Source organism: Passer domesticus, chromosome 9 (assembly GCF_036417665.1).
Source record: "Passer domesticus isolate bPasDom1 chromosome 9, bPasDom1.hap1, whole genome shotgun sequence".
Classification (NCBI taxonomy): domain Eukaryota; kingdom Metazoa; phylum Chordata; class Aves; order Passeriformes; family Passeridae; genus Passer; species Passer domesticus.
In genome coordinates, this window is record NC_087482.1 from 24,436,968 (window position 1) to 24,461,594 (window position 24,627).

A 24,627-nucleotide genomic window follows, 5' to 3' on the forward strand; every position below is an offset into this window, starting at 1 on the left:
CCTGTCATTCTAATGCACAGCCCTTTCCCGCTGCTTGGCATTTAAATACTCTGATTACTTTATTGGGTAACTTGCATCTTGCACTCCATGACATTAAATTGTGTTTACTCAGACTCTGCGTTATCCTGAGTTTCTGGAACACATTTCTAAGCCTTCCAGCTGTAGCCCAAGGGAAACTGGTTCTGCCTTACATCACAAAATTGGCAGATTTTTTGCAAAGACAGCCCGTTACAAAGGACTTGCTGTGTGCATTAACATCTGAGGGGCTGCTTTCAAAGACAGGCAAAAAACCCATGAACAAACAGCAAACCAACCAAACAACATATTATTAAAAACTACTTTATTTTTACCTCTTATTTTTAATCTTTTCCAAGCTGGCCTCCTTTTCCGCTGCAGTGTTTTTCTTTGGACAGGAAAGCCCCCTTGCCAGATGATGCGACTTCACAAGGAAAACAGAACTCACACACAATGCATATATGAAACCTAAACGTGGAGATTCCCATTATCACAATCATCATCAATGATTTTCAGTGTGTTTTGATGTCAGATTGTTTCCAGAAGGGTGAGAACAGTATCTCAGATCTCCTGGCTAGTTTGGTGTCATACCCACTTATTATGTCTCCTTTCTTATTATCTTTCCTTTCTGCAGTTTTGTAGTTGCTCTGCCCATTTGTTGCTCTTGGATCACTGCGTCCTTCACCTGATTTTTACCTTTTTCTGGATTTGTGGGGATTTTTCTGTTGGTTTTGGTTTTTCTTGGTGGTTGTTTTGTTTGCCTGATTTATTTGGCCAGTTTTGCTTTTGTTTTGTGGTTTTTGTTTTTTTTTAATTTACTTAACAGCAGAATCAGCTTGTGATTTCTGTTGTGAAGTTCTGATACACAGGTGTAGCACATAAATGCTGTTTATGTTTTTACAGTCATCTCAGACACAGACCGGCAAGATCCTTGACTTTGAGAACTGAGTGCTCTCAGACAGAAAATTGTGCATGAATAGGAAACTTGTAGCTCCTGTCTCCATTATACACAGCAAAATGTAAAGTGGTTGGAATGATACCCATTCTAGCCTTTATTTTGCCTTCTTTTGCTGCCATGCATCAAATTGTGTCAGACTCATCACTGACCCGGGTTCTTCCAGGATGGGGTGTGCAAGGATGATCCCTCAGCTCATGTGTGGACCTGGTGTGCACCAGGCTAGAGACGTGACTGTCATCCATAGCCAGCCCCTGTCTGCCAAGAGAACAGGGAGCTGCAGCTCTGAGGAACTCAGGGGTTAGGCAGCAAACAGCCCAAATGCCTAGTTTATATCAGTTACTGGTCAGGAGGATTTATTGTGGACAGATTTTTATCTTCCTGCTTAGAGCTGGAATAAAAGAACCCTGGCAGTTTGCTTTAGCTGTGAAGAGACTCTCTTCAACAGGTTCCAGCTCTGCTGCTTGTTTCAATTAAAAGCAGAGCCAAACTCTTCTGTTGGTCACATCAACATAAGTTTCAGGAGTCTGTGAAAGATATAAGAGTGTCAAAATTATTTCATTTTCTAGTACTTACAGTCTTCTAATTAAGTCATGAGGTAATTATGCCATCATTCACTCTATCAAATAACTGGAAAAGCACATTGTCCACCTCTCTGAGTCATTTCTCCTGGAGTCTGACACTGTAGAGAGTTGTTCTGTAACTAAATGACATCTGAAGACAGGTGTAGTCTACCATACTTCTGGCATACTAGAAGTGAGAAAAACCCTTTGAATCAGGATTTTATCCTTTCTTCTTCCACTTACTCCTCCCAGGAATTTTAATCTCTGAGGTCTAAGCTCTTCAGCTGCCTCACAAACATTGTTTTAATTCAGACAGGCATCCATGCATTGAGCCACAAATCAGGACCATGGTGTGAACCTTGAAGCAATGTAGGTTTATAGCACTGAAAATAATAATCCAATACCCAGGTTAAGCCAAGCCTATTGGTTATTTCCCAAATAACTCTACCTATCCTCAGAGATGTTTCAAAAACGATCATTGTAAAGGCTAGGAGCGGGGAGAGAGAATGTTATCAAAATTAAAAATAGAGCTTTCTGAGCTCTTTATATTCCTATAAAAAGAGAGTCCAAACCGTTCATCTATGGAACATTAACTGAGAAGTGAACAAAAGACTGTCAAAATAATTGCTTGGGGAACAAAAAACGCATAAATAAATACAAGCTTAAATGTAGTGTTGCAGTGTTGGTCTGCCCCTGATTGCCTGTAGAATAATCACCTTTGGAAAACATAGAGAAGACCTCTCCCTGTTCCTTGTCCCTACCCTCAGTGCAGTCCTACCCCCAAGGCAGTCCACCTGTGCTGTAGAGCAGCTGTGCCCTGCAGCCACAGCCCAGATTCGACAGTTTTCTGGGGGCGGCCCAGTGCCACTGTGGGTGTGGGCAGCTAGTGGGGCTGAAGAAATGGGGCAGCACAGCACTTCCCAAATCAGCTCTTCTGCTGCAATAAAGAGATGCAGCTGTGACCCAGTGTCCTGGTGGTAGCACAAGCAAAGCCCAACTGGCAAAAGCACTGGCTGAGCTCCATGCCCAGGAGCAGCCGTGGATGCCAGCTCTGGGCCCAGCTGTGCAGGAGGGTCCCTGTGTGCCACTGGCAACTGGGACCTCAGCCACCTCCTCTCTACACAGGTGCTCCTGTGCATATTCAGAAGACAAGCAGAAAAGCAGAGGCAATGAGAAGTTGACAGTTTATGCCAGGTCTTCGCTTCTGCCCCTATCTGCCCTGCTGTGGCTGCACCCCTGCCATGAGGCATCCCAAAACCCACCCCTCCACAACGAGACCCTCTGCCCCTGAGTCCCCTGGTCCTGTTCCCCGGCCAGGACTAAAGGTGGGCAGCCCTTGTCTGGCAGGGCAGGGCTTGTCCCACATTTTATGTTCAAATAAAGAGATGGAGTTGTCGCAACTATGTCCGAGTGGTAGCAGCAGCAAAGCCCACCAGGCACCAGCAGTGGCTGAGCTCCGTGCCCAGGAGCAGCCGTGGATGGCCATGGTGTGGGCAGGCAGGAGCCAGGCAGGGGCTGCTGTGCCCAGCGGCGGGGCCCCGAGGGGATGGGGGAGCCCATGCTGAGCGTCCCTGGGCTGAGGGCACATTTCCTTCTTTGGCATCATCTCGGCCTGGACCCCGTCCAGGGGCATGCCCAGGAAAAGAGGGAAACCACCTAGAAAGTGCTTGCCTTGAGATCAATGGAATGAGGCTGGACTCTGAAGGAAGTCCTTCATAGCCTGAGGGGTGAGCTCAGAGCCCAGAGACAGAGACTGAGCCTGTGGCACCCGCAGATCTCTTATGAGCAGAGAGGCCATTTGCCCCCAAGCCTCATCTGTTCACCCAGGGACACGTGGTGAGCACACACAGAAGGTGGCTCAGCCCTGTTGCTGCTCCCTGAGTGTTATGTTTGGCTCCCTCTAAAAGGCACGCAGGGGCTTTAGGTCATCTCGGTGCTGTGCAAGGGGCTGGGGGCACCCAAAATTGTGCAGGGAATTTACTGTATGTGGAAAGGTGTGCAGGGGTCAAGGGACACCTGTAAATAGAGCAGGGGTCTGGGGTCTCTTGTGAGGCACACAGGGGGATTTTAGGGTGGCTGAGGGTATAGCCATAAGATGTGCAGTGGGTTTGGGTGTCCCCTAAAGTGTGCAGCTCCCCTGATGGCCTGTGTTGCATTACTTTTGTATGGCATCAAGTCCTTCACTTTTGAAATAGGGGCCAAAGGCCAGCACAGCGCACAGCACGGACTTGGTGGGAGCGGGGCAGGGCTGGGGCTGCCTGCAATAGTGGGAATGGCCAACGTGAGATGAATTTTGGACATGACATTGCTTTGGCATGTAGAACCATGAAATGTCTCACATGCCCAATATTGTCTAACTCACTTCTGGTGAAAAAGAGCTAGATTGCACATAACTACCAGCAGGGACACACTCTCCTTGCTGGAAGGGCACCTCTTGAGATCCTTTGCCACAAAAACCTGCCCCGGGCCATGAGGTCACAGCAGGCTCACGGGTCACAGCAGGCTGAGCTCTCAGCAGGCCCTGAGGTCACAGAGGTGCCAGAGGTGCCAGAGCCCCGTGGTTGCACAGCAGCACAAGGACCCAGCAGTCAGTCCCTGAGCACAACTGTTGCGGCAGCAGCGGCGGTGGCAGCAGCGGTGCTGACATTGGGACAGCGGTGTCGGGACAGCGGTGGCAGCAAGAGCTGCGGGACTGGCGGAGGGCAAGGCAGCATGGCCCTTGCTCTGCGCCTCCTACTCCTGCTGCTCCTGGCCGTGGCCCTGCCTGCCAGGGCTGCCCAGGCTGCTCCGCTGCAAGCGCGGCGAGCAGGTGAGCCGGCAGCCTGGCTGCCCTTTCCCGGCACAGCGCTCCCTGCTCCCTGGGAAGCGCTGGGGATGGTTTTGCACAGGGCTTTAGGGAGGGTTTCCTCTGTGGGAGGGACAGAGCCCCCACAGGGCCTGGGCAGCTCCAGCCATCACTCCAGGGATGTTGCACAGGGCCTGCAAAGAGGGTGGAGAGTGACCAGAGCCATTCCAGAGCTCCCCAGGCCCCTGTGCACCTCTGGCCTTGTCCACTGACATCTGGCTCCCACAGCCTTACCGGACCCCCTTGCAGTACCCAGTTCTCTAAGGCAGAGGGGGATCCCAGCACACCATGGAAATGGGTCTGATCAGATCTTGCTCCCCTCTAGATGAGCATGCTAGGAAGGCTTCTCCAGCAGCTTGGCTCCGTGAAGATTTCCAGCCTCTTAACCCTCCAGCAGGTATGCTGTCCATGTTCCTAAAAGAATAATCATGGACAGCCTGGTAGGCACCAGGTGACAGGAGCTTCTGTGGCTGTTGAGTTTCAGGTGTGTCTGCAGGAAAGACTTTTCAGGCTCCTTTCCTGGTTGCTGCACACAAGCCCCGCTCCCATGGCAGGGGTGAGTAGTGTGTGCCTGCTGACCCCACAGGCTGAGCCCTTGTTCTGTGGGATCCCTCCCGGGGAAAATGCAAATGCTTCTCTTAAGGTCCTCCAAGAGGGAGGAACAAACCTATAGGAGACAGGAAGTCCCTGGAGGCATCCAAACACATAGGGTTTCGATAGGGTCCTGAGTGAGGTGGACAGGCAGCGTGGTGGGTGCATTTCCCTCAGCCTTCCCCTGGGACTCATCACCCGCGGGCTTTGGCTGCACATCTGGACACGCCGTGCCCGGCACAGCGGGAAGGGATCCATGGCAGCCTCGCTGCCCCACAGCTGCTGCTTTCATGCCCTGCAGGGCTGTTTCCCAGCCTGGCCTGGCTGCAGCTTCTGCCCAGCCTCTGCAGGAAGGCATTTGGCATCAGCTGCGAGGGAGCCCAAACTGCATCATGGGCCATGCCCACCCTGAGATCCTTTGCCATTTCCCTTCACTGGGGAGCTCCGGAGGGGTGGTGGTTTGGAGGAGGGAGGGCCCTGGTCCCGCTCCAAAGCCTGGATGACTTCCTGAACCTTATTAATATCTTCAACTAGCATTGCCTCCTGAAGATGCCGCCTTCCCATTGGGGAAGAGCCCCACCTGATTCATCTGTCCCTTCTCCTTTATGCAGAGATGGAAGGAAAGCCTGTGCTGAAGGCTGAGTTTCCCAGAGGAAGCATTGGCTCATTGGCAGCCTCTGCTGCAGGAAGGGAGGCGATGCCAGGCACAGGCCCAGGAGGTAATTGCTGTGCCTCTGAGCCTGAGCCCTGCTGAGGCTTCAGCTGCCCTCTCTGCTGCTTGGCAATGCGGAAAGAGCCCGGAGAGGACCAGCACAGCCCAGGGGAATTATCCTGAGCAGGCTCAGGGGCACTCGGGTACTGAGCAGTCCTGCTGGGGTCCCTCCATGGGGGACACGAACTGAAACTTGGGAGACACTGCACAGGGTGTCCATGGTGGGGAAAGGGCCGAGGGGGAGAGCAAGGCTCCAGTGTGTCCTGAGAGGGCCTGGGTATGTCCACGTGGGCTGGGGAAGCTGTCGCCGCAGAAGGAGGGACAGAGGTTGGGAGGGACACTTGTGGCACTGCCTGCTGCAGTCTTCCCCAAGGATTTAGTGTGGATTTCCTTTGTGGGAGGGACAGAGCCCCCACGGGCCCTGGGCTACTCCTGCCGCCCCTCCAGGGATGTTGTACAGGGCCTGCAAAGAGGGTGGAGAGTGACCAGAGCCAGTCCAGAGCTCTCCAGGCCCCTGTGCACCTTTGGCCTTGTCCACTGACATCTGGCAGCCAAGGCCTTACCTGACCCCCTTGCAGTGCCCACTTCCCTAAGGCAGAGGGGGATCCCAGCACACCATGGAAATGGGTCTGATCAGATCTGTGCTCCCCTCTAGATGAGCATGCTAGGAAGGCTTCTCCAGCAGCGTGGCTCCATGAAGATTTTCAGACTCTTAAGCCTCCTGCTGGTATGTTGTCAATGTTCCTAAAAGAATAATCATGGACAGCCTTGTAGGCACGGGGTGACAGGAGTTTCTGTGGCTGTTGAGTTACAGGTGTGTCTGCAAGAAAGACTTTTCAGGCTCCTTTCTTGGATGCTGCACACAAGCCCCGCTCCCATGGCAGGGGTGAGTAGTGTGTGCCTGCTGACCCCACAGGCTGAGCCCTTGTTCTGTGGGATCCCTCCCAGGGAAAATGCAAATAATTCTCTTAAAGTCCTCCAAGAGGGAGGAACAAACCTATAGGAGACAGGAAGTCCCTGGAGGCATCCAAACACATGGATAGGGTCCTGAGTGAGGTGGACAGGCAGCGTGGTGGGTGCATTTCCCTCCTGCTTCCCCTGGGACTCAGCAGCCAGGGGCTTTGGCTGCACATCTGGACACGCCGTGCCCGGCACAGCGGGAAGGGATCCATGGCAGCCTCGCTGCCCCGCTGCTGCTGCTTTCACGCCCTGCAGGGCTGTTTCCCAGCCTGGCCTGGCTGCAGCTTCTGCCCAGCCTCTGCAGGAAGGCATTTGGCATCAGCTGCGAGGGAGCCCAAACTGCACCATGGGCCATGCCCACCCTGAGATCCCCTGCAATTTCCCAGTCTCTGAGCACATCTGGAGGGGCCGCTCTTTGGAGGAGGGAGGGCCCTGGAGCAGCCCCAGTAACCTGGTGACAAGCATTGCCTCCTGAAGATGCCACATTCCCACTGGGGAAGAGCCACACCTGATTCAGCTGTCCCTTTTCCTTTCTGCAGAGATGGAAAGAAAGCCTGTGCTGAAGGCAGCATTTCCCAGAGGAAGCAGTGGCTCCATGGCAGCCTCTGCTGCAGGAAGGGAGGCGATGCCAGGCACAGGCCCAGGAGGTAATTGCTGTGCCTCTGGGCCTGAGCCCTGCTAAGGCTTCAGCTGCCCTCTCTGCTGTCTGGCAGTGCGGGCACACAGCATTACCTGACCCCCTTGCAGTGCTCGGTTTCCTATACAAGGGGATCCCAGCACAGCATGGAACAGTTCCCATCTGTGCTCCTTTCTAGACTGGGAACGTGACTTCCATCATTTGTTAAAGCACAGTTTAAGGATGTTGGAGCTTGGTGAAGGTAGGTTATCAGCAACCCTTCGCTAACAGAATAATCATTGTCTAAGTGTAATCATTGTCCAGAGTAATATTCCTCTGTCACTTCCCTTAAGATCCTCCAAAGTTTGATGGATTCTGTAAATCCTAGCCTCCAAATTTTTGCTCTTGTACCCAACAATGATCCCACAGGATTGCTGTCAGTGGGAGGAAGGAGCATTTAGCTGTCCATCTTCCTCCCGTGGGCAATGCCAGTCTGTCCTTCCGTGTGCTCTGTGCAGCCAGGGCGAAGAGCAGAGAGGGAAGGGGCCGGGCCCAGGGCTGTGCCCCGGGGCTGAGCCTTTGGCAGCTCCTTTACCGACCCCAGGGAGCCTGAGCTGCTCCTGTTGCCACTGCCAAGCCCTGGCCCTGCCCGTGGCTGGGTTTAGAGCTGCTGGCAGCTCCAGGGAGTCCTTTCTGCCCCGACTGCCCCACAAGGGACTCCTTCCATCCCAGTGTGGGGCCACTGCAGGAACGTGCTCCCCCTGCTCCTGCTCCTGAGTGGGAGGCAGAGCTGAGGGAGTGCCTTGGAGAGCACCAAGAATCCAGGTGCCCTCACTGCCACTCGGGCCTGAAGGAGAATCTTCAACAGTGTCACAGGAGCTCTTCAGTCCTGCCTTTCTTTGCAGATGAACCTGATGATGATCCTGATGCTGAATATGAGCCTGTTGACGAAGACTATCCTGTGAATGGAGATGACTTGGATTCCCAACGCATACCCATTACTGAGCCTCTGGGCGATGCTGAGGGTAGGTCAAGGCCTTTCCCCTGGGAGAGCTGCCAGGGCAGATCCCAAAGCTGGGCCAGGGGGGCATTGCTGCAAGTACCAGCACAGAACCAGGCACGTGTGTGCCCTCTCCCTGCGCAATCCCCTCCCTGCTCCTGCGGCTCAGTGGTGCCCGTGCAGATCAGCAGAGATGGCAGAAGCTGTTTTGTTACAGGTGTGTCTGCAGGGAGGAATTTCCCAGGTCCTTTGGTGGATGTTGCACGCAAGCCCAGCTCCCATCACAGGGGTGAGTAGTTTGTTCCTGCTGACCCCACAGGCTGAGCCCTCGTTTTGTGGGATCCTTTCCTGGGAAACGGAAATATTTCTCTTAAGGTCCTCCAAGACGGAAGAAGAAACCTACAGGAGCTCGTACATCCCTGGAGGAATCCAAATATCTGGAAAAACTCCTGAGTGATGTGGACAGCCAGCGTGGTGGGTGCATTTCCCTCATGCTTCCCCTGGGACTCAGCAGCTGGGGGCATTGGCTGCACATGTGGACACGCCGTGCCCGGCACAGCGGGAAGGCATCCATGCACCACAGGCCATGCACACCCTAAGATCCCCTGCAATTTCCCAGTCTCTGGGCACATCTGGAGGGGCCGCTCTGTGCAGGAGGGAGGGCCCTGGAGCAGCTCCAAAACCCTGGCCATTCTCCTTATCCATGTCTTTGACAACTGTTGCCTGGAGCAGAAGGGCACAGCACAGAGGAATTATGGCATGCAGGCTCAGGGGGTTTGGCCTGTGCCAAGGGGCAGCAAGGTGCCTGCAGGCCCCAGCTGTGGGGTAAACAGGGAGTGAGAACGTCCTGCCCGTATCCACCGTGCTGCCAGCTCAGCAGTGCAGCACAGCACGGGCTCACGCTCCCCATTGCTCCAACAGATGCAGACAGCACCTCAACACATTCTGACATCATCTGGAAAAGCATGAGAAGAGTTTTCTGCTGGGGAACACCTTGTTTGATTAAGTTGATGGCCATTGTGGCTGGTGCGGCACTGTGCCTGATGATGTGCTGTGCAGGAATCTGGTATTGCTGGAAGAGAAAATTGTGAGTGTTTTGCGATTCTCCACCTCAAACAGCTTCCTTTACAGGCTGCTCATAGTCAGGGAACATTCCCAGAGAGTCTGCAGTGGAGTTGTGGCCAGTCCATGATTTTCCAAATAACTCTGCTGAGGGTTCTGCTGCTGCCCAGTGCTTCCATTGGCCTCTCAATTGCTGGGGCTTGTCCTGGGGGCCCCGCTGGGGCTGCAGCCAGAGCTGGCTCCCACTGAGGCTGCCTGGCCAAGAGCAACCCCAGGGGCACGGGGCAGAGGCAGAGGGAGGTGGGGAGGAGAAAGAGCAGGGCCGAGATTGCCCTTGAAAGGCAGAGGTGCTCTGGGGCCCGCTCCTGGCCAGGGACCCTGCCCAGAGCCGTGCCCTGCTGGCCGGGGCCTTGAGGGGCAGCTGTCCACCTGGGCCCAGCTGTGCCAGCAGCTCCAGCCGTGCTGGGGAGCCTTGCCAGCTCTGGGCCCTGCTGTGCATGAGGGTCCCTGTGTGCCACTGGCAGCTGGGGCCTCAGCCACCTCCTCTCTTCACAGGTGCGCCTGTGTATCTCCAGAAGACCAGCCTAAAAACAGAGGCAATGACAACCTGATAGTTTACCCCAGCTCTTCACTTCCGCCCCTCTTTGACCTGCAGTGGCTGCATGAGCATCATGAGGCATCCCAAAACCCACCCCTCCTCAATGAGACCCTCTGCCCCTGAGCCCCCTGGTCCTGTTCCCTGGCCAGGACTGAAGGCGGGCAGCCGTTGTCTGCCAGGGCAGGGCTTGGCCCACATTTTATATTTAAATAAAGAAATAGAGTTTTCGCAGCTATGTTCGTGTGGTAGCAGCAGCAAAGCCCACCCGGCACCAGCACTGGCTGAGCTCCATGCCCAGGAGCAGCCGTGGATGGCCACGGTGTGGGCAGGCAGGAGCCAGGCAGGGGCTGCTGTGCCCAGCGGCGGGGCCCCGAGGGGATGGGGGAGCCCATGCTGAGCGTCCCTGGGCTGAGGGCACATTTCCTTCTGGGGGATCATCTGGGCCTGGACCTGAAGAGGCACACAGGGATATTTTGGTGTCCCTGCTGAGGGGTGCAGGGATCCCTCATGAGGCACAAAGGAGTATTGATGGCCTCTCCTCAGGTGTGCAGGGATCCCTCATGCGTTGGGCAGCAGGGTTAAATTTGATGGGGTTTTTACTCTTCTCAGCAAAGCACAGGGACACTTGGCCGAGGTTTTGCCAAGCTGGGAGAAAGCCTCTTGCAAAGGCTTGGGCCCAGCCTGTGGGCACAGCGGGCGGGCGCAGCCCATCCCCTGGGCCAGGCCGGGCTGCTCAGGCCGGGCCGGGCCGGGCCAGGCTCGGGCCCCGGCAGGGAAGGGCCGCGGCCCTGGGCTCTGCTGAGGCTGCTGAGCTCCGGCCTGCCCTGTGCTGCAGCCCAACACATTGACAGCCATGGCCGTGCCCTGGGCCACCGCAGGCACCCGGGGCTACAGCTGAGGCCGCGCCTTCTCCCACTGAAGGGAGGCTGGCTCTGTTCCCTCGCAGGGCACAGCTTAGCTCCCAGCACCTTTGTGAACCTGCCTGCCGGGGAAGTGCTGGGGGGCAGAGTGTTCCAACCCTTCTCACTGGGAACTGTGTCTGGTGATGTAGGGATTTCAAATTTTTTTCCCTCTAAATTTGTGTCCTGGCAGAGGGTTAAGTTTGCTTGCTCTCAGTAGGGCGCTTTTCTTCTTGGCAGTCAGTGGGGCTTCAATGCAGCCAGGGTTGAAGGAGGATCTCTGGCTGCTTGGGCCATGGTTGTGGGACACCTTGGCTTCATCCTTCCTTTGTCTGTGATTTGCACTGGTGCTTGTGAAGGCATTTTACAGTAACTGGTTTCAGTTTGTTCCTCTTGGTACCAAAAACCGAGAATAAACCTCTTTAACACCACTGTAGTATTAAGAGGCAGGCCTTACTTTCTTGACTTACTGGATGCACAGGCCATTGGCATCACAGGGCCTTCTTGGTGGGGTCTTCAGATACCCTGGTGGTCACTGAAGAAGGAAGCTGAATTTTCTGGGAAAAAGATAGTTTCCCATGTGTGGAAAAGAATAACCTGTCACTTCCCCCTCCCTTTCTATACAAAGTGATACAGGCAAGTGCATTCATCTATCTCTATCTGCCTTGTCAATCCATTTATCTATCTATCTATCTATCTATCTATCTATCTATCTATCTATCATCTATCTATCTTAATAATCTATTGTAGTGTTGCATTTTATTCAAATTGTATGCTCTGTCTCAAAAATGTACCTCTTGAAAATATATGGTTTATTCCAAGCTGTGTTCCTCCCCTGAAGTCCCATGAATCTACAATCCCATTTGCCCAAACCTTATTTCACACCTACACTGAATTTCCCTCTTAAGCTGTGCGAGGAAGACCAGATTCTCTCATGGCCCATCTCTCCCCTAGGCTCCCCCTCTCTCCCCCTCTCTTTCCCTTTCTCCCTTCTCCCTCTGAAACCATGTTACTCCCGGGGCTGGGTCCCCCAATAAACCCTCATCTAATCAGCATCCTCAGAAGCCGTGTGGAGTCTCCTTGCGTGCCTGCTGCTGCCAGCGAACTCACAGCCCAGGGGGCCCTCCGGGGACTCCCCGGGGAGCTCCCCTCAAAGGAGCTGCTACAATCTATGAAATATTTCTATGCATGATATTTTGTTTATTCATAAATTATGACATATCTCTTGAGAGCTGGAAAAGAATACCATCCATCTTTGATATAGAAAAGCTTGGGTGTAGGAGCAGAGATGATCTGTGATTTCCTTCTTGCTAGACATATGCTGGCTTGTTTAGATTGACTTTCAACTGAAATCCTACAAAGCTGGAAAATGACTGGTGGCCATCACTCTGATATCCTTAAAAGCCCTTTTCTCATTTTAATTTTTTTCATCTATGGTGGCTGGTAAATACCTTTCTTCCTTAAGCTATGTGCAGGCAATATTGGAGGTAGAAAATAACATAACACGGCATATTTTAGATACTTGAAAATTTTCTTGTGAAATTTTATGGCAGTATCTCCTGCCTCACAGCTAAAGCAGCAGGTCAGCTACTGAGCACAACTTACTGCATAGCTGCAGCTCATGTTTCTACAGTGGAAGTGGCTTTTTGTTCTTCTGCATGGGTATGAAACACTACCAATTGAAAGGTTGATTACAGAGCAAAGAGCCTTGTTTAGTGTAGCCTGGACTTTGGGAAGGTGGTATCTGTTAGATGAATACCCAGCAAACGACCTAAGTTATTTTTTGTGACTACTCCCTCGTGATTTTGGCCTGGCTTCTTTAGGAGATTCTGTTTTCATTTAGAAATGGCACAGTGGAGCCAGTGCTGCCTCAGGACAGGTGGAGCTGGGACAAATGGCTCATTGATTTTGATCTCAACAAAAAGCCACCTGAGCTCCTCATGACAGCAACCCCACAGAATGGTAATGGATCCATTAAAACTAACTCATCACAGAGCTTTTAACTTGAGGCTCTGACATATGTTGCTTGTTCAGTTCTGCCATGGAGGAAGGGAGTTTGTAGACAAAGAGGTTTAGCAAGGAGATCCATGTACAATAAAAGTGCTTCTATTTCAGCAAATGAAGTATCTTAGGATGTAAACCCTAATCCATACTCCAGTCTTATCCCTCCATTACCCAAATTCTTGGTCTTAATTCCTTTGTCAGTAGGAAAATATGACAGGGAAGTGTACATCCTCCTTTCCTTCTTCAGCTGGACAGCTTGTAATCTTGTCTTCTTCCACAAACAGGAGCAGCCAAACAGAAATCTTGTCATGAAAGCACACTTGGGAAAGTTTGCCCTGTGTTTCTTTTTGCCCTGAAGCAACTGAGATTCACTGGAGTCTTTACAAGCCATAAATGATGGATTTATTTGGGTTGCTAGAATCTTTCATATTTTATGACTTTTCTGCTGCACAAGAGCCTGGCACTTGCACAACTCTTGCCCCATGCACTTCTCCAGTGCTTCTTGCAGAGAAGCTTTGGGAAGCACTCAGGAAAAGTGCCATGTTCTTGTGTGGTTTATGGAGCCCACAGGACAGGGAAATGTCTTTGCAGTGGGCACTGCCTTTTATTCCAAGGTGTAGAAGGATTCTTGGCTGAACAAGGCCATGATATTCTCCTGCGGGAATGGGACAGCCCTGGTCTGCAGATTACAGAGTTACTCTGAAAACCATGTATCGTCCTCAAACAGGAACAAGATAGACCATGCACTGTCCTCAAATAGATACAACAAGGAAGAATGAGCATTGTGTCAGGATGAAACCAAATGCGCCAAGCTCGTCGTGGGAGCTGCTCATTTGGCACACCTTAGCTAAAGATGCTTATAGCGTGACAACCAATCAGTAATTAAGATGTATGTGTGAATATAGCTACTTAACCAATCAGCATTAAGCACTAGTGGCGTGCGACAGTGTATAGAGAAGGATAAATATGCCAAAGTTGCTTAATAAAGGAGGATGACATGTAGCCACATTGGCTGTGAGTGTCGTTACTCAGCCGACTCTCCAAGGAATTGGGACCCTCCTCACCAAGGAATTGTCATTGCTGTGGGCACTGGCTGTTATTCCAACACCTGTGTCATTTATTCTACTGGAATCTTTGTGAGAAAGGTTGTTCTTCACCACCGAGATTTTTAGTTGACATTTTTGATCTCAAACAGCCCAAAGTTTTCCATCTCACAGGTTTCTGATGCTGTTTTTTCCTTTCCAGTCTGTTGTTGGCCAAGGAAGATGCTGCTTAGATTCTGCAGGCCCCCATACATGGGTACTGTTATAGGTAAAAATCGATCCAGCCAATTTAATAAAAATAAAATATAAATTTATTCACAACCGATATGCAGCCACGACAGCCAACAATCAAGGACAGCACCGACCCCGGGATGGAAGCTGGGTGAACACAGATCCGCCTTCTATCGCACCCAATCCCCCCTGTTCACCAATGCTGCTTGGCAGAATCCCTTCTTATACTCTTTTTCTAGCCCGTGGCAGAGTCCCTTTGTCTTTCCTCAGGGTTTTTCACATTCATGATGCCTCTATTCTCCGTCCTGTGCTGGACAAAACCTTGTGCAGGAACTGATGTGTATCCACTCTTCGGTTACCGGAATCCCGTATGCAGATGTATGTCCTTGATGGTCCCCTCTGTCTAAGATGAACATCTCCATGGGCCATCATCGCTGGGCCTCCTCCTGTTCACACCAGTGAGAACGACAATCTCCTGTGCCGGCTGGGTTCACTTCCTATGTTAATGACACTCCTCCTACCCGACTGCCAGCTGCGGTTTCCTCACCCTGTGAAGCAATCCCCTCTTCCCTTGCTACTGTGATTTCAAGGTTTGATATTTTATTCTTTTATATATATATATTTGTGTTCTATCAGTACGAATTACCATAATATACATAACAGGAACCAAGCTGAAAGTTCTCCAGTGCTCCACAGCAACCCAGTTATCCACAGGAGGGCCAAGAGCAGCTCCAGAAGCTCCAAGGGATTCTAACAGATGAATTTCTGTCCCTCAGGAAGGCAGGGCTGTGTCTGAAGTTAAGGGTCTGACCCTGCACCCACGTTTGCATGGCAGCAGCTGTCCCATACTTTGTGCAAGACACATAACATGTTCCACTCTTAATTCAGCACTGGCTCAGTCAGTCTTATAAAGTTCTAAAAAAAGCTTTGACTGGTCAAAAAATTATTTGTATTTTAGCTGTTTGGGTTTTTTTGTTGTTGTAGTTGTTGTTGTTGTTTGTTTTGGTTTTTTGGGTTTTTTTTGTGGTTCTTTGCTTTGGTGCTCAGAAATCATGGAGGAAGAGGCAGATTTTCTGTTCAACTTACCTGGCATTGTGCAGGGGGCAAGAAAAGGAGATGACTTTTTCACCAGCTGGTTAAGGAGCTCTAAAAGCAATTGTGCTGTCCCTAATCAGGGGGTGGGGGCACTGCTAACAGCCTGGATTGCCCCCACCTGTGTTCCCCTCCTTACCAAAGTGCTGTGTAGATCCACAGCCTTGTGCCTTGGCCCAATGGTGCAAAAATCCTCCCAACATCCCTCCGTTGGCAAAAATAAAGGCTTTGTGCTCATTAAGGTGAAAAGCTGTATGGGTGGCCTGCAGCTTATGTTCTTTTGTTGCCTGGACCCCAGTCAGTACTGACATCTAAATGACTGACCAGCCCCAAGCTGCTCTTAAGACTGATTTGATCAAAGGCACTGAAGCTCTGTTGAGTGCCAATTCTCCAGGAAAACAAGCATAGGAACTTGGATAATGTTGGTGGCAAAAGCATATTAAAGAATGGTACCAATTCTAGCCTTTATTTTGCCTTCTTTTGCTACCATGCATCAAACTGTGTCAGACTCATCACTGACCTGGGTTCTTCCAGGATGGGGTGTGCAAGGACGATCCCACAGCTCATGTGTGGACCTGGTGTGCACCAGGCCAGAGACGTGACTGTCATCCATAGCCAGCCCCTGTCTGCCAAGAGAACAGGGAGCTGCAACTCTGAGGAACTCCGGGGTGAGGCAGCAAACAGCCCAAATGCCTAGTTTATATCAGTTACTGGTCAGGAGTATTAACTGCTGAGAGATTTTTATCTTCCTGCTTAGAGCTGGAATAAAAGAACCCTGTCAGTTTGCTTTAGCTGTGAAGAGACTCTCTTCAACAGGTTCCAGCTCTGCTGCTTGTTTCAATTAAAAGCAGAGCCAAACTCTTCTGTTGGTCACATCAAACCAACATAAGTTTCAGGAGTCTGTGAAAGACCTAAGAGTGTCAACATTATTTCATTTTATAATACTTACAGTCTTCTAATTCAGCCACGGGATACCTTGGCCATCAATGACTATATCAAATAACTGGAAAAAGCACTGGGAAAGAAGTTTTATTACAATTACGTTTTAAAAACTAATGAAGGAATTTCATAACAAAAGCCATGTAGTAAGAATACAGTAATTTAAACATCTCAACACTCTTTGATAATGGAGCCTTGAACACCAGTCATGTGCAGTGCAGCCTCAGCTCTCCCTTTGAGGCCAGAGAACTGCCAAGGCTCGGGGCTGGGATGAGCCTTCGCCCAAAACCAGCTCCAAGATTGACTGGGAATCAATCCAGAGCAGGGCTCACACAAAGAGCAAAGTCTCAAGGCCAAAGCCAAACCTTCATCACGTTGGATTTGTTTTAACACTGATCTGGAGCAAATTTGCTTGACCTGCAACACCACTCTTACTGTAAAACTTTACATGAGGTACTAAATAAGCACTGTCCTGTCCTGTCCTGAGCTGTGCTGCCCAAATACTGTGGAGAACTTGCTCTGCCTCTGCCCTGTGCCCCTGGGGCTGCTCTTGGCCAGGCAGCCTCAGTGGGAGCCAGCTCTGGCTGCAGCCCCAGCGCACCCACAGAACAAGGCCCAGCAATTAAGAGGCCAATGGAAGCACTGGGCAGCAGCAGAACCCTCAGCAGAGTTCTTTGGACAACAATGGACTGGCCACAACTCCACAGTAGCATGACTCCCAGTCATGCTACCAATGCCAGAAGTAGAGTTATAAGAAAACTGTGGAGAAAAATCAACAACTGACCGTCTGAGCTCGTACAGCTTACGAATGCCAAGATAGCAGCCTATCAGCACAAGTGGCACAGTGAACACTGTCAACACCGTGCCTATCATGCCGGTCCTGAGCACATCCTGGGGGCAGACAATTCTTGGGAAGCGCACTGGATCCGGGGCATATATTCCTGTTTCATTGATAACGTCTGTGGGAGCAATGGGGAGCGTGAGCCCGTGCTGTGCTGCACTGCTGAGCTGGCAGCACGCTGGATACGGGCAGGACGTTCTCTGTTTCCCCCAGAGCTGGGGCCTGCAGGCACCTTGCCGGCCCTTGGCACAGGCTGTGCCAGCCAACAAAGCCCAGCAGGCTGGGAGGAGAGCCCGGGGGCAGCGCAGCTGCTTGGGCAGTGGCTGCTGCCAGGGACACGGGCCAAAGCCATCCCTGAGCAGCCACTGCCACCCCTGGCCCTCCCTGCCCCGTGACAGCTCCCCCAGCCCCAGGGGACAGGCTCAGGCCCTCTCAAGAGACACTGGAGCTATCACCTGCTGTGCCAGTGCCTGGAACTGCCTGTTCTCCTGCAGAAGAGGCTGCCACTGAGCCGCTGCTTCTTCCTGGAACAGCCACCTTCTGTGCCAGTTTTTGGGTCATCGCTGGAGAAAGAAAAGGGACAGATGGATCAGATGGGACAGTTCCCCATTGGGGAGGTGTCATCTTCAGAAGCTAACACTGGTGAAAGTCATGGACAAGGATCACGAAATCAGATGAGCTTTTGGGATTGGACAGGCCCCTCCCTTCTCCAAACCACCACCTCTTGTGATCTGCCTGGAGACTGGGAAATTGCAAGGGATCTCAGGGTGGACATGGCCCATGGTGCAGTTTGGGCTCCCTGTCAGCAGATGCCAAATGCCTTCCTGCAGAGGCTGGGCAGAAGCTGCAGCCAGGCCAGGCTGGGAAACAGCCCTGCAGGGCGTGAAAGCAGCAGCGCGGCAGCAAGGCTGCCATGGATCCCTTCCCGCTGTGCCGGGCACGGCGTGTCCAGATGTGCAGCCAAAGCCCCTGGCTGCTGAGTCCCAGGGGAAGCATGAGGGAAATGCACCCACCACAGCATCTCTCCAGGTCACTCAGCATCTGGCCCAGATGTTTTCCTGACTCCAGGAACTTGCTGTCTCCTCTTTGGTACTGACTGTTGGAGGACCTTAAAAGTACTTCCAGTTCATGTGGATGGATCCCACAAAAATAGGACTCAGCCTGCGGTGTCAGCAGGGACACACTACTCACCCCTGCCATGGGAGCTGGGATTGTGTGCAGCATCCAGCCCTGGGGCTTGAAAAGTCCTCCCTGCAGACACACCTGTAACTCAACAGCCAGAGAAGCTTCTGTCACCTTGTTCTTCCAGGCTTACAATAATTATTCTCTGAGGGAAACTGGTGAACTAACCTGCAGAAATTCCCAAGGGCTCCAAATCATCTTCCATCCCCACTGCTGGAGAAGCCATCCCAGCACCCTCACCTAGAAGGGAGCACAGATCAGAAGTGTTTCCATGGTGTACTGGAATCTCCTTCTGCCTTAGGGATCTGGGCACTGCAAGGGAGGGAAATGCACTGACCATGGCGTCTCACCTGTGCACTCATCATCTGGTCCAGATGTTTGGCTGCCTCCAGGGATTTTTTGTCTTCTGTGTCTTGGGTCTTGTCTCTTCGAGGACATTAGAGAAAGGTAGTTCCTCTTCATGAGGATGGGTCGGATAAGGCCATGGGAGCCAGATGTCAATGGCCATGACCAAAGCGGTACCGGGGGATGGGGAGCTATGGCCTTGCCCCGGTCACTCTCCACACTATTTCCGAGCTCTGTGAAACATCCTTGGAGTGGAAACTGAGGAAGCCCCAGACCTCTGGGGTCTCCCTCCCACAGAGGAAACCCTCCCAAAAGCCCTGGGCAAAACCATCCCCAGCACTTCCCAGGGAGCAGGGAGCGCTGTCCCGGGAAAGGGCAGCCAGGCTGCCGGCTCACCTGCTCGTCGCGCTTGCAGCAGAGCAGCCTGGGCAGCCCTGGCAGGAAGGGCCACGGCCAGGAGCAGCAGGAGTAGGAGGCGCAGAGCAAGGGCCATGGTGCCTTGTCCTCCGCCAGTCCCGCAGCTCTTGCTGCCACCGCTGTCCTGACACCGCTGTCCCAACGTCAGCACCGCTGCTGCCACCGCCGCTGCTGCCGCAATAGTTGTGCTCAGGGACTGACTGCTGGCTCCTTGTGCTGCTGTGCAACCACGGGGCTCTGGCACCTCTGGCACCTCAGAGCCTGCTGTGAGCTCATGGCCAGGGTGCAGTTGTTTCGGGAGCTGGATCTGCCTTCTTCGGGAGGGAGCTCATCCTGTCCAGCTGCTCTGCCCAAGGGCTGTGACACAGTCCCAGCTCAGCTGATCTCACAGGCTGGGACATGAAGGGATGGAGAGCAGCTCCACCAAGGACTTGGGGTTGCTGCTAGAAGAGAGGCTGGACATGAGGCAGCCATGTGCATCCAAGGGAGAGTGCCCAGCAGGTTGAAGGAAGTGATTCCACCTCTCTGCTCTGGTGAGACCCCACCTGGAGTACTGTGGAAGAGGTTTTACAGTGACCTCTGTGAGCCATCGAGAAATTTGATAAGAGGATCCATGCTAACCCCTGAAAGAATTTTCTACCAAGGTTATTGACATGGAAACCAAGAAAGAAAGAAGGATAAATAAGAGAAACCTGCAACTCCCTATTTCAATGAGTATTTTGTTTGTATCTCGTGACCAATGTGTAAAGTATAAACTTAAGAGCTTTGTAAGAATGGAGAAAAAGCATGCAGGCTAGAATAAAAACAGGGTTTGAAGCCTTCTGGAAATGGACTGTGTTGCTTTGTAGTGTCTCGATCTCTCCCACGACAGAGTACTGCATCCTGCTCTGGGTCCCCAAGGCAGGAAGGACATGGACCTGTTGGATCTAGTCCAGAGGAGGGACAAAATGCTCTGAGGGCTGGAGCCCTTCTGCTTTGGAGACAGGCTGGGAGAGCTGGCAGTGTTCAGCCTGGAAGAGAGAAGACTCCAGGGACACGTGATTGCTGCCTTTCAGGGCCTTCTGGGGGCTTGTAAAGAGATGGGACAGAATTTTTAGTAGAGCCTTTTGTGACCAGACAGAGAGGGAATGGTTTTAATCTAAAAGATGGTCAATTCAGACTAGATGAAAGAAACACATTTTTTACACATTTGCTTTTGAAACCCTGGCACAGGTTGCCCAGGGAGGTGGACATCCATCCCTGCAGACATTCAAGCTCCTGCTCTGAGCAACCTGACCTAGTTCAAGGTGTCCCCTGCTCACTGCAGGGCATTGGGATTGATGGCCTTTAAATGTCCCTTCCAACCCAAGCCATTCTGTGCTCCTGTGCACCATCAAAGCAGTGCTGCATTAGTGCTGGGCTGATTATGCTGGCACCTGTATTTTGGTACTTGTGCCATTTAGCAATTGGCCACGAGAGGATTGATGGGCTGGACAGTGAAGTCTGCAAATAACACTCAGTGTGCTCAAGGAGAAACAGGAGAGCAACACGGCTTCCAGTTCAGATAAATGCCAGCATTTTGCTGCCCATTCCTGGTTAGAGAAATAAAGGAATGTCCTGAAGATCCCTTCATGTGGGTGCATTACTTGCCATATCAGTACTTGTGTTCTGTAAAACAGGTAAGTTGTTACAGCTTCTTGCCCCATTTATCCCTGAATAAAACCCAAATACTGCATTGCTCCTTGTCTACTTTCTTCCAAGTCAGGGCAAATTTTGTTAATTACTGTGTGGGACATATTCATCTGTTCACAAGCAAATTCCTCTTGCCACTCTCACAATGGCAAGACTGCTGTGTTGATTTGCTCTAATCGGACTGTAATTAAGGCCTACCTCTCACTAGAATTAAAGCTGATGCATTGGGAGGCAAAGTGTTGAGTCATTTCTCCTGGAGTCTGACACTGTAGAGAGTTGTTCTGTAAGTAAATGACATTTGAAGACAGGTGTAGTCTACCATACTTCTGGCATACTAGAAGTGAGAAAAAACCCTTTGAATCAGGATTTTATCCATTCTTCTGTCTCCTCCTCTTCCTAGGAATTTTAATCTCTGAGGTCTAAGCTCTTCAGCTGCCTCACAAACATTGTTTTAATTCAGACAGTCATCCATGCAGTGAGCCACAAATCAGGACCATGGTGTGAACCTTGAAGCAATGTAGGTTTATAGCACTGAAAATAATAATCCAATACCCAGGTTAAGCCAAGCCTATTGGTTATTTCCCAAATAACTCTATCTATCCTCCGTGATGTTTCAAAAACAATCATTGTGAAAGCTAGGAGCGGGGAGAGAGAATGTTATCAAAATTAAAAATAGAGCTTTCTCAGATTTTTATATTCCTATAAAAAGAGAGTCCAAAATGTTCATCTATGGAACATCAAGTAAGAAGTGAACAAAAGACTGTCAAAATAATTGCTTGGGGACCAAAAATAACCATAAATAAAAACAAGTTTAAATGTAGATAATAAGTAAACCATCATGCTGAGAAAAAAAAACAGACCTGCCAAAACTAAAACCAATAAGACTGTTTCATCTGTCTCAAAAAAAAAAAAAAAAAAAAAAAGAAAAGAAAACCTGGAAATAATCAGAGATTCTCAAGGGCGTTACTATATATAGAAACTTCCTGGTATTGGGAAAAACATGAAGGAAAGTGCAGCATGCAATTTACAGATGTAACCTAGAATTTGTTAGGGAGGGCCAGGGGTGGCAGTGGCTGCTCAGGGATGGCTTTGGCCCGTGTCCCTGGCAGCAGCCACTGCCCAAGCAGCTGCGCTGGCCCCGGGCTCTCCTCCCGGCCTGCTGGGCTTTGTTGGCTGGCACAGCCTGTGCCCAGGGGCGGCAAGGTGCCTGCAGGCCCCAGCTCTGGGGGAAAAAGAGAACGTCCTGCCCGTATCCAGCGTGCTGCCAGCTCAGCAGTGCAGCACAGCACGGGCTCACGCTCCCCATCGCTCCCACAGATGCGGCCGACCCCACAACACGTGTTTCCCATGCCCAGAAGAGCCTCAGAATGGGTTGCTGTTGGGGAACCCTCTGTTTGCATGTGATAAGGGCAAGTCTGGCTATCTGTTTCTGCCAGGAAATTATTTGGAAGTGCTCAACTGAACCTCGACTCACAGCTTCGGCACTGCAGTTCATGTCTTTGATTGTAATTCGGTCCTAGCAGTCAGTTTTATACCCCTCCCCTTATTTTCTATTGTTATAGCATATTTTATTACCAAGGGCTTGCTCCTTTACCCCATTTGTTGGTTTTGCCCCACTTGTCCATCTCTCCAAAGACCTGCCCTTTTGTTCACTGTTCCTCCTCCCATTGCATGTCAGTCCCTCTCCAAGCCTGCCCCTTGCTCTAGAAACTTCCCTATCAATTTTGTATCCTTCGGAACCCCATTGGTTTGTTTAAGTTCTTCCCCTCCCCTGTAATCCCCAATTGGTTTAAATATTGTATTCCCCGCCTGGTGTTCCACCCTCAGTTTCTCCCAATTGGCTAAAGATTGTATCCTCCCCTGGGACCCTGCCAAGTTTGTAAGTTGGTGTATGCCTTTAGTGCAGTGTTGGCCTGCCCCTGGTCGTCTGTAGAATAATCACCTTCGGAAAACATAGAGCAGACCTCACCCCGTTCCTTGTCCCTACCCTCAGGGCAGTCCTACCCCCAAGGCAGTCCACCTGTGCTGTAGAGCAACTGTGCCCTGCAGCCACAGCCCAGATTCGACAGTTTTCTGGGGGCGGCCCAGTGCCACTGTGGGTGTGGGCAGCTAGTGGGGCTGAAGACATGGGGCAGCACAGCACTTCCCAAATCAGCTCTTCTGCTGCAATAAAGAGATGCAGTTGTCACGCGAGTGCCTGGGAGGTAGCACCAGCAAAGCCCACCTGGCAGCAGCACTGCCTGAGCTCCATGTCCAGGAGCAGCCGTGGAGGCCAGGACTGGGCCCAGCTGTGCAGGAGGGTCCCTGTGTGCCACTGGCAGCTGGGGCCTCAGCCACCTCCTCTCTTCACAGGTGCTCCTCTCCATCTCCAGAAGAACAGCCTAACAACGCAGGTAGCGAGAATTTGAGCCATGACCTCAGCTCTCCACTTCTGCCCCTATCTGCCCTGCCATGGCTGCAGCAGTGTCACGAGGCCATCCCAAAACCCACCGCTCCTCAACGAGAACCTCTGCCCCTGAGCCCCCTGGTCCTGTTCCCCGGCCAGGACTGAAGGTGGGCAGCCCTTGCCTGGCAGGGCAGGGCGTGGCCCACATTTTATATTCAAATAAAGAGTTGGAGTTTTCACAGTTATGTCTGGGTGGTAGCAGCAGCAAAGCCCACCCGGCACCAGCAGTGGCTGAGCTCCATGTCCAGGAGCAGCCGTGGATGGCCACGGTGTGGGCAGGCAGGAGCCAGGCAGAGGCTGCTGTGCCCAGCGGCGGGGCCCCGAGGGGATGGGGGAGCCCATGCTGAGCATCCCTGGGCTGAGGGCACATTTCCTTCTGTGGGATCATCTGGGCCTGGACCTGAAGAGGCACAAAGGGATATTTTGGGTTGCCTGATGAGGGTTCCAGGAGTCCCGCGTGTTTTAAATGAATTAGCTTTTTTTGATTAATAAGGAGAATTTATTCCATAATTAAAATTCAGTCGTAGAAAATCTAGAAGCAAATATCAGATTGGCCCTGAAGCAGGCTAACAGCGTCAGGTGAGACAGGTGGGGCATTTCTCTCCCCTGTGCATCACGAAGGGACAGCTCTCTCAAAGTCTTTTTTGTCCATTTCCAAGCTCCAAGCGGTGTGGAGGGCAGGAGTTTTTCTGCTTTCTTATGGTTGTTTTTATCCTTTTTGCATATTCTTGTATTTTTTCCTTTCTTGCTGCAGCTCTTGCTGAGAGTTTCCCCAAAACTGGTAAAAAATTCACTTTGTTAGAGGAAAATCTCCTGCAATATGCATTCTAGGAGGCACACATTTATCTTATAGATGATGCAAATCGAATGCACATTGCTGAGGTTTGGTCAGAGAAATAATCTTCTGGAATCAGCATTTCTGGGGATGAATATTCAGGCTAGGATTTTGGTGCATGTTGATTGCCCTGAACCCTCCTTTGTTATGCTAGGATTTTCATTAGGCGAGATTATTGTAGTCTCAGCATGAATTTGTGCATACAATCTATCAGAATCCCTCCCTTTCTCTATTAATTTATTAAATTTGTACTTTTAGGATACACTTTGACAAAGCTTACTTATTTTCTAATTTTATGTTTAGTATTTATAAAACTTAACAACTACACTTTCATACTACTAGTCAGGGCATAAAATTAACAGCTCTTCTCAGAAGGTAGATTATTCTAAATCTTTAATTTCTTTTCTTTGGATTGTCAATTATATTTTTTATATCAATGCATGTGCTTATTGTAATTTAGATATATTTTGACTCCATAGTCGTTTAAGGCTGGTAATATTGTAAAATAAGTTTTTCATGTTTTCTTATGTTGCCTGCTAAAACGTGTCTTTATAACTGTCTCATGTTCTTGTTTTCTAATTCTTGAGCAATTTGCTTTATTCTACTCTCAGGATTTATTTCTTCTCTAGCTCTTCCAGAACAAAAAGTTTTAACATATTGCTTACAAATTTTGCCATTTTATTCTTTTTGCTCTATTTCACATTTTCTTTTTTGCAGTGTCTTTTACTACTCATAGTGCACATTCTGAATTTGTTAAAATTATAG

At 50.9% G+C, this 24,627-nt stretch overlaps 2 long non-coding RNA genes across 2 annotated transcripts; one reads left to right on the plus strand and one right to left on the minus strand.

Moving 5' to 3' along the window:
* The first annotated feature begins 4,573 nt into the window (after window positions 1-4,573).
* LOC135307270 (uncharacterized) lies at window positions 4,574-5,688 on the plus strand. The gene is made up of 3 exons (XR_010367974.1): window positions 4,574-4,775; window positions 4,863-4,934; window positions 5,581-5,688. It is a non-coding gene; the product is annotated as an uncharacterized LOC135307270 (long non-coding RNA).
* Window positions 5,689-18,051: 12,363 nt separating this feature from the next.
* LOC135307417 (uncharacterized) lies at window positions 18,052-18,831 on the minus strand. The gene is made up of 3 exons (XR_010368135.1): window positions 18,499-18,831; window positions 18,317-18,388; window positions 18,052-18,229 (listed from the first exon to the last, which is right to left on the minus strand). It is a non-coding gene; the product is annotated as an uncharacterized LOC135307417 (long non-coding RNA).
* Between the last annotated feature and the right edge of the window lie 5,796 nt (window positions 18,832-24,627).